Consider the following 16,221-nt stretch of genomic DNA (forward strand, 5'->3'; position numbering starts at 1 on the left):
AACAAACACAAACAAACAAACACAAACAAACAAACACAGGGTCGCCGCGTCTGTAGTTAACGACGTCAGCTAGCGAACACATACGCTAACAGTTGTTGACTATAAACAAACAAACAAACAAACAAACATCGGTCAAACTCCTGACTCCACTCACGTTTGAAGTGTTTATTAAAGCAGTATAGCATATTTAGATTTTGGCGTCCAGGCTCTGACCTCATCACTCCCCGCAGATGTGTTTCCATAGAGATATTGGGGAGTGATGAGCAAATACCTTAACCCCAGTCGGAGCCTACAGGTGGATGCTGGGTGTTGGGGGGGGGGCTTACAGCGCAGCAGCAGCAATATGGCTGCAGGGCAACAGCGGCATTGACAGAGCAGAGGGACAGCTGGGAAGTTGTGCAGTCTAAGATTGGAAGGGAGCGCTTGGTTAGTGATTATGGAATAAGGTATGTCATGTGTGTAATCAGCGCAGCTCGAGTTGACTGCCTGAACTAGCTCTCAGGCTTCGCTTGGTATCTGTGTCATCCTCAAGCTCGGGTCCTCTACCAGAGGCCTGGGAGTTTGAGGGTTCTGCGCAGTATCTTAGCTGTTCCTAGGACTGCGCTCTTCTGGACTGAGGCTTCTGATGTTGTTCCTGGGATCTGTTGGAGCCACTCCCTCAGTTTGGGGGTCACTGCCCCGAGTGCTCCTACTACCACGGGGATCACGCTCGCCTTGACCTTCCACATCTGCTCCAGCTGTTCTTTCAACCCTTGGTACTTTTCAACCTTTTCGTGTTCCTTCTTTCTGATGTTGGCGTCTGCTGGTATGGCCACATCTATCACCACCGCCTTCTTCTGCTCCTTGTCTACCACCACTATGTCTGGTTGGTTATACATATATATATATATAGTATATATATATATATATATATACATCTTCAGGTTGCTGAACACAGTATATTTACTTTACTATTTTCTTTTAATGAATAAATAAAATAAATAAATAAATAACTGACTCCACTTGCTTTCTTGTCAAGAGTATATAACATAGTTTATCCATGTTCTACACAAACTGTCTGAAATGTGAGGAAAGTCAGCTACATATTCAAAATATATCATAAATATATTTACATTTGGTGCAGAATTAAAATAATAAGGATAAAATATGAGGTAATAAAAATCATGTCTTTCAGCTACTTTTATATACATTCAATTCAATTCAATTTAATTCAATTTTATTTGTATAGCACCAATTCATAACAGAAGTTATCTCAGGACACTTTTAGACCGAACTCTTTATAACATTATTTACAGAGACCCAACAGTACCACCATGAGCAAGACCTTGGAGACAAGGGCAAGGAAAAACTGCCTGTTAAAAGGCAGAAACCTAGGACAGATCCTTCGGCTCTAGGTGGGTGGTCGTCTGTGCGACCAGTTGGGGTGAGAGAGAGAGAGCGAGAGACAGACAGACAGACAGGTGCACAGCAACAACAGTATTGGCAATGGCAATCTAGCAGGACCATGGCAGGAGGCTCCACCAGGATCCATCAGAACCTGCAGGACGAGAAAGCACAAGAACTCCGGGGAAGAAGTGAAGTTAGTAACATGCATTAATGGGACATGAATGAGTGCATAAAGAGAGAGGAAGAGAGGAGCTCAGTGCACCATGGGAAATCCCCCGATAGTCTAGGCCTATAGCAGCATAACTAAGGGATGGTTCAGGACTCACCTGATAGAGGAATGTCTTAAGCCTACTCTTGAATGTGGAGAGGGTGTCTGCCTCCCGAACCACAACTGGAAGCTGGTTCCACAGGAGAGGAGCTTGGTAACTGAAGGCTCTGGCTCCTGTTCTACTTTTAGAGACTATAGGAACCACAAGTAGCCCAGCATTCAGAGAACGTAGTGTTCTAGAGGGGTAATAGGGTACTATGAGCTCTTTAAGATATGAAGGGGCCTGACCATGAAGAGCTTTATAGGTGAGGAGGAGGATTTTAAATTCAATTCTACATTTTACAGGGAGCCAGTGCAGAGAAGCTAGTACAGGAGAAATGTGATCTCTTTTTCTAGTTCCTGTCAGTACTCGTGCTGCAGCGTTCTGAATTAATTGGAGCGTTTTAATGGACTTATTGGGGCAACCTGATAATAAAGAGTTGCAGTAATCCAGCCTTGAAGTAACAAATGCATGGATTAGTTTTTCTGCATCTGTCTGTGATAGGATGTGTCTAATTTTTGTAATATTACGTAAATGAAAGAAGGCAGTCCTAGAGGTCTGCTTTATGTGGGAGTTAAATGACAAATCCTGATCAAAGATAACTCCAAGATTCCTGACAGTGGTGCTAGAGGCCAAGGTAATGCCATCTAGAGTAACTATATCTTTAGACAATGAGTCTCTAAGGTTTTTAACCAAGAACAAGAATTTCATTTTTTTTTTTAAAACATCAGAAAATTGCAGGTCATCCAGGATTTTATGTCCTTAAGACATGTTTGTAATTTAGATAATTGATAATAATTTCATCTGGCTTAATCGACAGATATAACTGCGTATTTTAGTTTCTATATTGCAACAAACTTTTACATGGAACCACTATGAAGCCTTTTATCTACATCCGTCTGTAGTAAAACATAATAACATTAATGTCGGATGTCACATGCAATAATAATCACACACTGAGCCCAGCCTTACAACAACACCTTCCCCAGATCCTGCCTAACGGATAGTATACCTCTTTATCTTCTGGAGCGTGCTGGGCTCGAGGCAGCTTGAAAGGCAGAGGTTTGGTGGCTGGATCCTCGAAAAAAGCCTACCTCCATCGGGGAACTTGAGAAACAAAACAAAGGCAAAATAATAAACAAGTGCCTGATGGAAAGGACGCTGGCATCTTTTCTAACAGAGGAAGCTGTTTAATGCTTAATAAAGGCTTGGCAGTGGACATCCAGACTAATACCTCCTGCGACAGTCATCAGTCTATATTAACGTTAACACCAGGACTAACAGATACAATAAATCTGTTTACCAATATTTTTTCAAACCTGAACGAGCCCCCACATATTGCAAACGTAACATTACATAAGTAGCTGATGGTCGTAATAGTGTTCAGTGTAGGTTGAGTCATGTTATATAACTTAAATCCTAATGCAAACGTAATCAATTTCATGGGTTGGTCTATGACTTTGACCCAGACCCAGCCGTCGGTCCGAGATTACTCCTGTTCTTGCATCCCTCCATTGGCTTCCTGTAAATTTTATTATCAACTGTAAGATCTTACTGATTACATATAAGGCACTTCATGACCTTGCCCCCCAGTTACATTTCTCCTTGTTCTTCATTCCTCTCCTCAGCCACTTCGCTCCTCAAATCTAGGCCTTTTTTTAATTCCCCGCTCTAACTGCAAAACTAAAGGTGACCTTTGCTGTTTTAGCTCCAACATTATGGAATCATCTTCCCCAAACACTCAGATTATCTGAGTAGATGGACTGTTTTGAGCAGCTCCTCAAAACCCTCCCCTGTAGGTCTTTTTTATAGATCTCTTTCTTGTTTCTTTACTTATCTTTAGCCGTCTCTCTTTTAATTTATTCTTTCCCTGTTGTTTTATCTTTCATATGTTTGTATTTATATGTTCACTATGTATATGAGTGGATATTTTTATGTATGAACATGTATGTGTGTGTGTGTGTGTGTGTGTGTGTGTGTGTGTGTGTATCCAGCATACAGTCCTATATTGACTTCATGATTTATTTTGAATAAGGGGACAAGAGGGAGCCCACATCTTTCCAGTCATTCCAAAATCCTAATCCTGTCACCATGGCTGAAGGCTTGGTTTGCCCGTTGTATCCCACAAATAAAGGTTCAACTGGATATGTGGAAATAGTGTAGATTCCCAAATAAAAAACAGGGAGATGAGGTTCCTGTCTGTGATAAAATAAACATGTGTTTCTCTACAAAATGTAGGTAAAGTGATTCCAGTATGTTTTGAAGACATTTTAAAAGTATGAAGAATATTTTCATGATTATTTTTTATAATATTGTGTATTGCAGTTTGAATGAAATCATTTTCATATTGTCCCATGCCTCGTGTAAATGAATGTAAATATCTGCTTTCTTTGAGGAGGAATGAGGTGGGAGGGGAACCGGCTGCTTTCTGACTCCTGAAGAGTTTAAAGTGAAGTTTTATTTCCACTAGAAACAGCAACAATCTGCCTCCATTGTTCATTTCTCTGCTGGAAACTCGGGAAGAAGCAGCTCAAACAACCGTTATTAAATACAGGCCAATATCTGTCCGCCATTTGTGTGTCTGTTAGTGAGTGTACAGTAAAATAAGAGTCCAAGTAGAGTCAGTTGATGCTCAGTAGTTGAACACAGAGTGCTTCTTACTGTGTAACAGCACTTACTGATGACTGAAGGCACATTTTGCTGCCTGAATCAGCCTGTGGAGGAGGCGGAGACGAGCCGCTGCTCTCCCGCTGTCTGAGCCACTAAACACGGCTTCGCTCTGTGGCGGACAGCCGCTGGATGCTCTGTCATTATATCTCTATTATATATTATGTTGTACAGCCTCTGGATGCTCTGTCATTATATCTCTATTATATATTATGTTGTACAGCCGCTGGATGCTCTGTCATTATATCTCTATTATATATTATGTTTATATCTTTGAATTCAATCAGTATTGAGTTCATTAACAGTATTTAATTAACTGTTTACCCCAACAGGAAGTACAGTCGCTTCTTTATGTCAGTTTGTACATAAATGTGATCAATAATCAAACAGATTTACTTTAATGTTTTAATCATTTCTAAAGGGACTGTATTGAGTCAGACTTTTATTTTGGAAGGATCTTCCTGCTTTTCTAACTTCTTTTAACTTTCAGAGCTTTTAAATTCATAAATACTGCAACAATAAACCGGTTTAACTGCTCTGCTCAGTGACTATATCTCTGATTGTGAACATAGCAGACATATTTATACTTTACTACATTTCAGAGGAAATATTGAACCTTTAAACAATAAAGTTAGTTTAAAAAACATCCAAATGTAAACTGCAGGATTGCTGTTGCATGATCACAGATTACTTTTTAAATGATATAAATGAAGAAAACTTTATTGTCAGATCTTTGACATTAAATTCAATCAGTGTGTCTTTGAATGTGACTGAATGAATGTAATTTCTGACTGTTGACACTGATATGAAAGAGAGAATAAGAGCCAATCACTGGAGGAGCAGCTGATCTTCTTACAGGAGAAATGATGGAAAGGATGATTTCTGGAACCAAAATAACTAGAAATGAACATTTGAACTTACAGCTTTCTAAAGGTCAACATGTATTTTATCTTTATATGCTCTCATAAAAATCCACTGTGTCACTTTATTGCACTGGCAGTTTACTGATATGATTCACACACAGTTTAGTTTCATTTCTATGAAGCTTGTGGAACAGACAGTTTTCTCCATCTGAACCTCCAGCTGAAGGTAATGGAACAAATTTGAAATATATTAATCATTAAGACAAGCTGTCGTTTGCTTAATTACAGTATAAACTCGGGCTGCACAATTAATCAGAATATGATCGAAATCGCAGCATGGCTAAGTGCAATATAGAAGCTGCAGTTTTATTTTAAAGGTAAATGTGACAAACAGCATTTTAATGTAGTAAAGAAAGTACTTTAGTTCTCCAGATTTAAGAAAACATGTTTGTTTGGTACAGACCATAAAAAATCTTACATCATCAGGATTTTAATAATTTGAATGTGATAAAAATGATCATTCTCACACTAATCAATTATGTGGCAATATGTGTCAAAATAATCTTAATATGATGTTTCCATCATATGCAGCCCTACTAGAAACAGCAAAAATCTGTTAATTTCTACAAACTCAGCTCTGATTTGATCTGTTAGCTGGGGACGATGGAGCTGAAACAACCGCCATTAAACATATCCGCCATTTGTGAGTGTAAATATGTAACTGTGTCTGCAAACGAGCTCTCCCAACAGGAACTACAGTTGCTTCTTTATGTCAGTTTGTACTTAAATGTGATCAATAATCCAATCAGAGAGATTTCCTTTAAATTACAGTTTACCAGAGGGGCTTTATTGAGAGTCAGTCTCTTATTTTGGAAGGAAGTATATGCTTTTATAGCTTCTAGGAAATTAACTAAGTGCATTAAAGTACTGTTCTGATAAACTTTGTTCTCAGAGATGAAAGATAATATTTGTTGCTGGCACAGGTTAATTTTTTATTGGACAATGCTGCCTCTGTGGACTTTGGGCTCCTTATCAGGTTTCAGATTTACTGTCATTATACAGCACATGATTGCACAATGAACTGCAGTCATAGCTCCTCCACCTTACACACACAGAACACGTATAGAAATATACTGAAATACTTTCAATTAGAATAGCATAAAACATTAAAACCGAACAGTTTAAGAAAGAAAGTACTAAACAGTGGTTCAAAAGAAAAACACAAAATGGAAAACTAAATTATATTCACAAGGAAGATATACAGTTAAATATATACACACATACACAAATATACATATGTTTGATTTATTTACAGATTATTAAAAAAATTGAAGCTTCCTGACTAATTCAATCAGTGTGTGTCAGTGAGTGTAAATGCTCCTCCATGCATTGTGTGTGTGCTGGGCTGCAGCTTCATGCGCCATCTAGTGGACTGATAGTAGAAGTCCAGCAGCTGATGGCAGCTTCCTCTGCCTCACACTGCTGTCTGACTGCATTCAACTGACACTGATATGAAAGAGAAAATAAGAGCCAATCACTGGAGGAGCAGCTGATCTTCTTACAGGAGAAATGATGGAAAGGATGATTTCAGTTGGTGTGCACATGAATTATTTGTGTTTTCTCTCCAGATCAAAGTGTGTGTGAGCTGATGTGGATGTGAGTTCAGTAGCATGAGTCAGTGTGAGGACAGAGAGGAGGGAGTCCCTCCCTCTAAAAGGACTCTGTTGGGGGAACATGACAGCCAGACCAAAGCTCAGAGGTGAGATGACTCTTCTCCATGTCACAGCTCAGCAGTCAGATCACTGCACCATCATTATTCACACTCAAAGCTCTGTGTGTGTTGTGTTGAAGCCCAGAGCAGCAGAATACAGCACATTCTGCTGGACCTGGACCTGGACCTGGACCTGGACCTGGACCCAGCTGTGTGTCCTTAAAGAGTGACCAGTCAAATGATCTCTTCATGGATTTTAAAGGACAACAACCCTCTGCTACAAAGAGGTATCACAATGTCATTCTCCCCAAATATCGTGCAGCTCTACTTAGAATACAAGCCAACAGTGTCTCTGCTGATGTACCCGACAGTTCAGTTTGTACCCTGTACCTTTTATATAATTCCTTCAAAGTGGAAAAAAGAATTCATGATACGCAGAAATCATTCAGTTTCATGTCTTATTGAAGTTTGTTGTGTTCATCCTTTTACTAACGTGTGTGTCCTTCATGAATGATCGGTCAATGGGTCGCCTCATTGATTATAAACAACATGTATTTGATAGACAGTAAGTTGTTCTCAGTATTTTTGACCTTAGTGTCCCTCCTCGTGTTCACAGAGAGTCTAAGTTTAGTTTCTTCTTGATGCTGCTGATGGAAGTACTCAGTTATGTCTGTGGGTGTTAACAATCATACGTCAGCTCTTTGTTTTCCTACAACATGAGGGAACTTTTTTCATCATCATCTGTTACAAGTGTATTTTGACTCACGACCAATTTGCACATATATATAATATGTTTCTCTGTTTGTATTTACTGATGTTTTTTGGATTTACTGATGTTTTACTGTCTAGGTAACATCAAATCAGCTTCTGCAATCAGCTGCCCACAGTATTATGTTGGGTCAGTGAGTGAGGCAGGTCAATCATCTGAATCAGTGTTCTTCACTATAATTTAACTCAAAGGACCTTTAGCTTGTCTTTGTCTCTGTGTGGACAGACATAATGTGAGTTCATTCTTCATGTTTCCTCCACAGAGTGAACCAGGAGAGCTCAGAGATTCCCAGTGGTCAGTCTGCCCAGCAGCATCAAACACACCTGGACTCCATATTTATGGTCTGTACATGGACAACAACTACTTTTACATCTATTGTGTTCACAATAATCTCCATGCTGCACTTTTTAGACCAGTGGTTTGTCAGTCTGTCCAACATGGATCTGATGTTTGCTTCCATGATTTGACTTTGATTGAGTCATTCATATAATATTCTGTTCCAGCTGCTGGAGGACAACATTGTCACTTTTGTGAAGAACGAGCTGAAGAAGATCCAGGAGGTTCTGAGTTCAGAATGCTCAGAGAGTAAGAGGGAGGATGAGGAGGTGTTGGACGGTGAGGATGAAGAGCAGAGGAGGAGCAGCAGAGAGGCATTTCTGAAGATCACAGTGCACTTCCTGAGGAGAATGAAGCAGGAGGAGCTGGCTGACTGTCTGCAGAGCAGTAAGAGGATTTCTCTAAAGATTTAACTCGCTGGATAAATGAGACATTTACTGATGTCTCAAGAGATTGTGGAAAATATGTTTCTTTAACTATTAAAGTCTCTTCATGATCCTATTTATTGTGTGTTCATTCAGGAAGTGAGTCTGATTGTCAGCGTAAACTTAAATCTAAGCTGAAGAAGAAGTTCCAGTGTGTGTTTGAGGGGATTCCTAAGGGAGGAAACCCAACCCCTCTGAACCAGATCTACACAGAGCTCTACATCACAGAGGGAGGGACTGCAGAGGTCAATGATGAACATGAGGTCAGACAGATTGAAACAGCATCCAGGAAACCAGACAGACCAGAAACAACAATCAGACAAGAAGACATCTTTAAACCCTCACCTGGAAGAGATGAACCAATCAGAACAGTGATGACAAAGGGAGTGGCTGGCATCGGGAAAACAGTCTTAACACAGAAGTTCACTCTGGACTGGGCTGAAGACAAAGCCAACCAGGACATACAGTTCATGTTTCCATTCACTTTCAGAGAGCTGAATGTGCTGAAAGAGAAAAAGTTCAGCTTGGTGGAACTTGTTCATCTCTTCTTTACTGAAACCAAAGAAGCAGGAATCTGCAGGTTTGAAGAGTTCCAGGTTGTGTTCATCTTTGAACGTCTGGATGAATGTCGACTTCCTCTGGACTTCCACAACACTGAGATCCTGACTGATATTACAGAGTCCACCTCAGTGGATATGCTGCTGACAAACCTCATCAGGGGGAACCTGCTTCCCTCTGCTCGCCTCTGGATAACCTCACGACCTGCAGCAGCCAATCAGATCCCTCCTGAGTGTGTTGACACGGTGACAGAGGTCAGAGGGTTCACTGACCCACAGAAGGAGGAGTACTTCAGGAAGAGGTTCAGCGATCAGGAGCAGGCCAGCAGAATCATCTCCCACATCAAGACATCACGAAGCCTCCACATCATGTGCCACATCCCAGTCTTCTGCTGGATCACTGCTACAGTTCTGGAGGATGTGTTGAAGACCAGAGAGGGAGGAGAGCTGCCCAAGACCCTGACTGACTTGTACATCCACTTCTTGGTGGTTCAGTCCAAACTGAAGAAGATCAAGTATGATGGAGGAGCTGAGACAGATCCACACTGGAGTCCAGAGACGAGGGAGATGATTAAGTCTCTGGGAAAACTGGCTTTTGAGCAACTGCAGAAAGGCAACCTGATCTTCTATGAATCAGACCTGACAGAGTGTGGCATCAATATCAGAGCAGCCTCAGTGTACTCAGGAGTGTTCACACAGATCTTTAAAGAGGAGAGAGGACTGTACCAGGACATGGTCTTCAGCTTTGTCCATCTGAGTGTTCAGGAGTTTCTGGCTGCTCTTCATGTCCATCTGACATTCATCAGCTCTGGAGTCAATCTGCTGGCAGATGAACAATCAACCTCCCAGAAGTCTGAAACAAGAAAAGATGAATCTGCAGAGACACAGTTCTACCAGACTGCTGTGGACAAGGCCTTACAGAGTCCAAATGGACACCTTGACTTGTTCCTCCGCTTCCTCCTGGGACTTTCACTGCAGACCAATCAGACTCTCCTACGAGGCCTGCTGACACAGACAGGAAGTAGCTCAAAAACCAATCAGGATATAGTCCAGTACATCAAGAAGAAAATTGAGGACAACCCGCATCCAGAGAGAACCATCAATCTGTTTCACTGTCTGAATGAACTGAATGATCCTTCTCTTGTCGATGAGATCCAACAGTCCCTGAATTCAGGAAGTCTCTCCACAGATAAACTGTCTCCTGCTCAGTGGTCAGCTCTGGTCTTCATCTTACTGTCAGAAAAAGATCTGGACATGTTTGACCTGAAGAAATACTGTGCTTCAGAGGAGGCTCTTCTGAGGCTGCTGCCAGTGGTCAAAGCTTCCAACAAAGCTCTGTAAGCACGTAGATATTTGCTTCTATTGAAAATATTTTAAATAAACAGGAGGAAAGAATAATTAGTACTTTTGTTTTAACTTTACTGTTGTCTCTCCAGACTGAGTGGCTGTAACCTCTCAGAGAGAAGCTGTGAAGCTCTGTCCTCAGTTCTCAGCTCCCAGTCCTCTAGTCTGAGAGAGCTGGACCTGAGTGACAACAACCTCCAGGATTCAGGAGTGAAGCTTCTTTCTGCTGGACTGAAGAGTCCACATTGTACACTGGAAACTCTCAGGTCAGAACAAGTAATTTTTTTCTTGAACGACTTGAGATATTTCCCTAAATTATAATGTATACTAGGAACAAAGGTCCTGTGCGTAACATTTAAGAAGATCTATTGGCAGAAATTTAATATAATATTAATAAGTATGTTTTCATTAGTGTATAAGCACCTGAAAATACAAGTAATTGAGTTTTCATTACCTTAGAATGAGCTCTTCAGGAGCAAATCCACCATGAGGAACCGCTGTGTTTGTACAGTTGCCAGAAAAGACCAACCGAACAAACTCGGGATTCAGTTGGTTTTAATCTCCACCTTCAACACTAGCTCCTCCACACTGGTCCTTTGAACGGCATCTCTCATGTCAGGATTCTAAATACTAGAATTTCTTTTTAGGATCTTAAGTCTGTGTTCTCAATGAATTTGTGTGTTTGCAGGCTGTCAGGCTGTCTGATCACAGAGGAAGGTTGTGCTTCTCTGGCCTCAGCTCTGAGCTCCAACCCCTCCCATCTGAGAGAGCTGGACCTGAGCTACAATCATCCAGGAGACTCAGGAGTGAAGATGTTGTCTGCTGCACTGGAGCATCCACAGTGGAGACTGGACACTCTCAGGTAGGAAGAGGCCTGCTGCAGCCACAGACAGTCAGACAATGGTCCAAAACTCATACGTAGCACAAATATCAGCTGATATTATTAGGTTTTTGTTTTGCCATACATGTAAACGTATAAGTGCAAGTGATGTAATGTTTGCATGCTGAAAGAGGATGTGCTGCTCTGACCCCCCTCCTCCTTTCAGGGTGGAGACTGCTGGAGTCCGATGGTTGAGACCAGGTCTGAGGAAGTGTAAGTGTGAAAACAAAGCAGCACACATTCAACCATCTTCACACTGTGACATCACTCATTCACAGCTCTGATGTCATCATCAAAGTGTCAATCAATGATCAGATGATAGACCAATAACTGCAGCTGTATTGTGTCTTGTTCTCTCCATCAGATTCCTGTGAACTCACAGTCGACACAAACACAGTGAACAGAAAGATCAAACTGTCTGACAACAACAGGGAGATGATTCATGTGAAGGAGGATCAACCATATCCTGATCATCCAGACAGATTTGCCCGGTGTTCTCAGCTGCTGTGTACAAATGTTCTGACTGGTCGCTGTTACTGGGAGGTGGAGTGGAGTGGAGGGGTTTATATAGCAGTGAGTTACAGAGGAATCAGGAGGAGTGGAAGTAGAGCTGAATGCAGGTTTGGAGAGAATGATCAGTCCTGGAGGCTGAGTTGTTCTGATGATGGTTACATTGTCTTTCACAATAACAGAGGAACATCTGTTTCCTCCTCCTCTGTCTCTAACAGAGTAGCAGTGTATGTGGACTGTCCTTCTGGCACTCTGTCCTTCTACAGAATCTCCTCTGACACACTGATCCACCTCCACACCTTCAACAGCACATTCACTGAACCTCTTTATCCTGGGTTCGCAGTCTGGCCTTCTGCCTCACTGTCCCTGTGTTCTCTGTAGGAAGGAGAGTCTCCTCCTGTTAGAGACACATTCAGTAGAGTCTGTACAGGATCACAGTTACTTAAATCTTATCTGTATCTGCGTTTTAATTGCTGTATCGACTTTCCTCCTGTCGCTGCCTCTTCAGAATCAGAATCAGATTTATTGGCAGGTAGGTTTTTGCACATACGAGGAATTCGTCTTGGTGCAGTGGTGCTCTTGGCCAGGTCATCATTGTAAAGGAATAATGTTATATCTTTAAGTACCGTTGGTGCAACTGGAACTCATTTTAGTTTCCATATTGCAACAAACTTTTACATGGAACCACTATGAAGCCTTTTATCTTCATCCGTCTGTAGTAAAACATAATAACATGAATGTCGGATGTCACATGCAATAATAATCACACACCGAGCCCAGCCTTACAACAACACCTTCCCCAGATCCTGCCTAACGGATAGTATACCTCTTTATCTTCTGGAGCGTGCTGGGCTCGAGGCAGCTTGAAAGGCAGAGGTTTGGTGGCTGGATCCTCGAAAAAAGCCTACCTCCATCGGGGAACTTGAGAAACAAAACAAAGGCAAAATAATAAACAAGTGCCTGATGGAAAGGACGCTAGCATCTTTTCTAACCGAGGAAGCTGTTTAATGCTTGATAAAGGCTTGGCAGTGGACATCCAGACTAATACCTCCTGCGACAGTCATCAGTCTATATTAACGTTAACACCAGAACTAACAGATACAATAAATCTGTTTACCAATATTTTTTCAAACCTGAACGAGCCCCCACATATTGCAAACGTAACATTACATAAGTAGCTGATGGTCATAATAGTGTTCAGTGTAGGTTGAGTCATGTTATATAACTTAAATCCTAATGCAAACGTAATCAATTTAATTTGTTGGTCTATGAATTAGACAGCTGACTGGGAAAAAACAAAGGCTCTACTACTACTACTACACAATTGTCAAAATCCATTAATATGATGTATATTATTCTGAAACAGGCTGCACTTTCACTTTCAGTACACTAAGAATGTTTCAATGCCATACTTTTCTACTTTTAAGATTTTGAATGCAGGACTTTTACATGTTTTCACACTGGTATTGCTTCTTTTACTACTACACCTTCTACTACTACTAACTACTTTTAGTAGTTAATTTTGATGTTGTAGTCGTGTTGTAAATTAGGGATGGGACAATATATCACATTATCAAATATCATGTTACTAAACTTGTTTTCTGCAGCTATGAAATATTGCAAAAATCAGAAGCTTCTTGTCTTCCAGAGATCTCAAACCATTAATTCACAGCTTCGTTTTCTCCCATCTAGATTACTGTAACTCCCTCTACACTCAGACAAGCTTCGTTAAATCGATTACAGTTATTACAAAATGCAGCCACCAGACTTTGACCCAGAACCAGCCTTCGGTCCGAGATTACTCCTGTTCTTGCATCCCTCCATTGGCTTCCAGTGAATTTTATTATCAACTATAAGATCTTACTGATTACATATAAGGCACTTCATGACCTTGCCCCCCAGTTACATTTCTCCTTGTTCCTCATTCCTCTCCTCAGCTACTTCGCTCCTCAAATCTAGGTCTTTTTTAATTCCCCACTCTAACTGCAAAACTAAAGGTGACCTTTGCTGTTTTAGCTCCAACATTATGGAATCATCTTCCCCAAACACTCAGATTATCTGAGTAGATGGACTGTTTTGAACAGCTCCTCAAAACCCTCCCCTGTAGGTCTTAGATATATAGATCTCCTTCTTGTTTCTTTACTTATCTTTAGCCGTCTCTCTTTTAATTTATTCTTTCCCTGTTGTTTTATCTTCCATGTGTTTGTATTTATATGTTCACTCTATATATATATATATACAGTCCTATATTGACTTCATGATTTATTTTGAATAAGGGGACAAGAGGGAGCCCACATCTTTCCAGTCATTCCAAAATCCTAATCCTGTCACCATGGCTGAAGGCTTGGTTTGCCCGTTGTATCCCACAAATAAAGGTTCAACTGGATATGTGGAAATAGTGTAGATTCCCAAATAAAAAACAGGGAGATGAGGTTCCTGTCTGTGATAAAATAAACATGTGTTTCTCTACAAAATGTAGGTTAAGTGATTCTAGTATGTTTTGAAGACATTTTAAAAGTATGAAGAATATTTATATTGTGTATTGCAGTTTGAATGAAATCATTTTCATATTGTCCCATGCCTCGTGTAAATGAATGTAAATATCTGCTTTCTTTGAGGAGGAATGAGGTGGGAGGGGAACCGGGTGCTTTCTGACTCCTGAAGAGTTTAAAGAGTGACCAGGTTTTAGTTTCAAAACAGGATTGAACCTAGACTGAACATTTCTCTCATTTGATTCCAGGATGACAAATAGTAAAAAGTAGATTAAACAAAATGTAGGTCAGCATCTAACTCCATGAATATAAATATACTGAGATATATATACAGTATGTACAGTGTGATATGTTTGATATAAAACACTTCTAGTTTCTCTTTTAACCACCAGAGCGGGCCAAAGCTCTCCATGACAAGTGTATCCAGTCCTGTCTGCAGTCTGGAGTGTTAGCAGCAGAATTTATGAATAAAGAGCACTGTGAGTTATTTCTTTGAGGAGTTTTTGAAGTATTTAGTGTGTAAATGTTGATCTGTGTGTGATGACCATTTGTACGATACATTTGTGTGTGTGAGAAAACTGCTTTGCTTTCTACAGGTGATATGATAACATTGTGATTCTCCTTTCTCCTCTCCTGAGCTCAGTGCTGAGATGATTTACTAACATGTACTCTGTAACTAACTCGTAAAAATTACAGTACAAATATGTGACTGTATCTAAACCTCTTGGTCAGACCTGCAACATACACTGCGGTGTACGAGCTGTTATTCTTTTATTATCCTGCGTCATTAAATAAACGATAGATGAATGTTGTTGTATCACTTTATTCATACATAATTCCCACATTGAGCAGAAAGTATTTACAGAAAGAAATATGTTGTAAAAATACTTATTTGTATTTATATTTTTAATCATTTTTAACCTGAATTTATAAAACTCTGTGCTTATTTGTTTACTTGTTTATACGTACAGTTAGAAATGACTGATTTTAGTCTCTTTAGCATTTCAAAATGTACAAATGATGTTTCACTTATTTTAGTTTTGTTTTATACAAACAGATCATAATTTTTTAAACAAAGTTACCACAATAATTAACAGTTAAAGTGGGTTTTAAAAAACTCACTAAAGCTGCTTTCTGGAAGCAAAGGAACTACAAATAAACATCTTAATAAAACATCAACATGTATTTTATCTTCACATGTTACATTACACGTTATCACACACACACACACACACACACACACACACACACACATTGTGTTCCCTGTTTGAAGTGAAGTTTACTATGGAAGCCCATTTCTGCCAATATGACGGGAAAAATGATTATTTATGTGATTATAATGAGAAACTTTCTCAAAATAGGAATTGGAGGAATTACATAATATCAAACTAAATCTCCGGACCCTAGAGAGAAAGCTACAAAAGAATCTGCACTGACGGAGACGGAATAAGACAGATGTAGCTGAAGTAGCATCCTTCATTGACCAGCAGTTAGAAATGTCTGACAGACAGCGTGGCTACAGATGGATGCACCAGAAATTACTACAAGGTAAAAAAAAAATAATCAACCAAGACAGCTCAATTCTAAATGCATTCAACATTATACAAAAATAGTGAATAACAAAATAATATTTCTAAATTCAGGTAGAACCAGCTGTCATAAGACTCACCATAATGGTAAGTATCCCGGCCATCCAACATTTCTGGTGCATCCATCTTCTATTGCTTGGAGCATATGAGGAACACAGGCTTATTCTAATTTAGGCTTCTCATTATATTGAGATACTAAGTCAAAATATTGAAATACGAAGTCATTATTTTGAGAAAGTATCTCATTATAGACTTAAAGAATCTGTTCCATAAGTTTCACTGTCTCCTCCTACTGCCTGTTTATAGTTTACTTTCACTTTCTCTGAAGGAGTGTCGCAGTTGGTTTTCTCCGTCTCAACCTCCAGCTGAAGGTAATGGAACAAG

At 40.1% G+C, this 16,221-nt stretch overlaps 1 long non-coding RNA gene and 1 pseudogene across 1 annotated transcript in view; one reads left to right on the forward strand and one right to left on the reverse strand.

Moving 5' to 3' along the window:
• The first annotated feature begins 4,733 nt into the window (after positions 1-4,733).
• The window catches only part of LOC127378946 (uncharacterized), a 30,755-nt pseudogene continuing 19,267 nt past the window's right edge, over positions 4,734-16,221 (forward strand).
• LOC127378384 (uncharacterized) overlaps positions 15,056-16,221 on the reverse strand; it is a 1,453-nt gene continuing 287 nt past the window's right edge. The window contains exons 1-2 of the long non-coding RNA XR_007888022.1: positions 15,918-16,221; positions 15,056-15,789 (exon numbers count right to left, since the gene is read on the reverse strand). The exon at positions 15,918-16,221 is cut by the window's right edge and continues 287 nt beyond it. This is a non-coding gene — a long non-coding RNA (uncharacterized LOC127378384). The remainder of the gene's footprint in view (positions 15,790-15,917) is intronic.

The sequence above is a fragment of the Dicentrarchus labrax genome, unplaced genomic scaffold (assembly GCF_905237075.1).
Source record: "Dicentrarchus labrax unplaced genomic scaffold, dlabrax2021, whole genome shotgun sequence".
Taxonomy (NCBI): domain Eukaryota; kingdom Metazoa; phylum Chordata; class Actinopteri; family Moronidae; genus Dicentrarchus; species Dicentrarchus labrax.